Source organism: Penaeus monodon, chromosome 24, assembly GCF_015228065.2.
Source record: "Penaeus monodon isolate SGIC_2016 chromosome 24, NSTDA_Pmon_1, whole genome shotgun sequence".
Taxonomy (NCBI): domain Eukaryota; kingdom Metazoa; phylum Arthropoda; class Malacostraca; order Decapoda; family Penaeidae; genus Penaeus; species Penaeus monodon.
In genome coordinates this window covers 6,092,203-6,092,522 of record NC_051409.1, presented here as the reverse complement: position 1 = coordinate 6,092,522, position 320 = coordinate 6,092,203, and the positions used below count along the sequence as shown (strand labels likewise).

At 25.9% G+C, this 320-nt stretch overlaps 1 protein-coding gene across 3 annotated transcripts in view; it reads right to left on the bottom strand.

Annotated features, from left to right (window-relative positions):
• LOC119588503 (substance-K receptor-like) overlaps positions 1–320 on the bottom strand; it is a gene marked incomplete at its 5' end in the record, with an annotated part of 19,283 nt that overhangs the window by 11,638 nt on the left and 7,325 nt on the right.

Below are 320 nucleotides of genomic sequence, written 5' to 3'. Positions count from 1 at the left end.
GGTAAAAATAATTAAAATAATAACGAAAAAAGGAAATTATTAAAGATTTGTTATATATGATTATATACGACAGAAAACATTATTCAACACAGAAAATGTGTGAAAAAGAAAAAAATAAGTTGATTTCTATTACTCACGAATCACGTTATCTCTCATAACAATAATAAAGATAAAATAGAAAAACACAGAGAGAATAAAGAAAGAAAAAGAAGGAAGAGAAATATATATTTTCCACTTCAAAAGACCTATTGTTGGAACCTTTGTACTGAATTCTGCGACATGTAAAGCAAAGTCTGTAGAAACATAGAGGATAACAACTA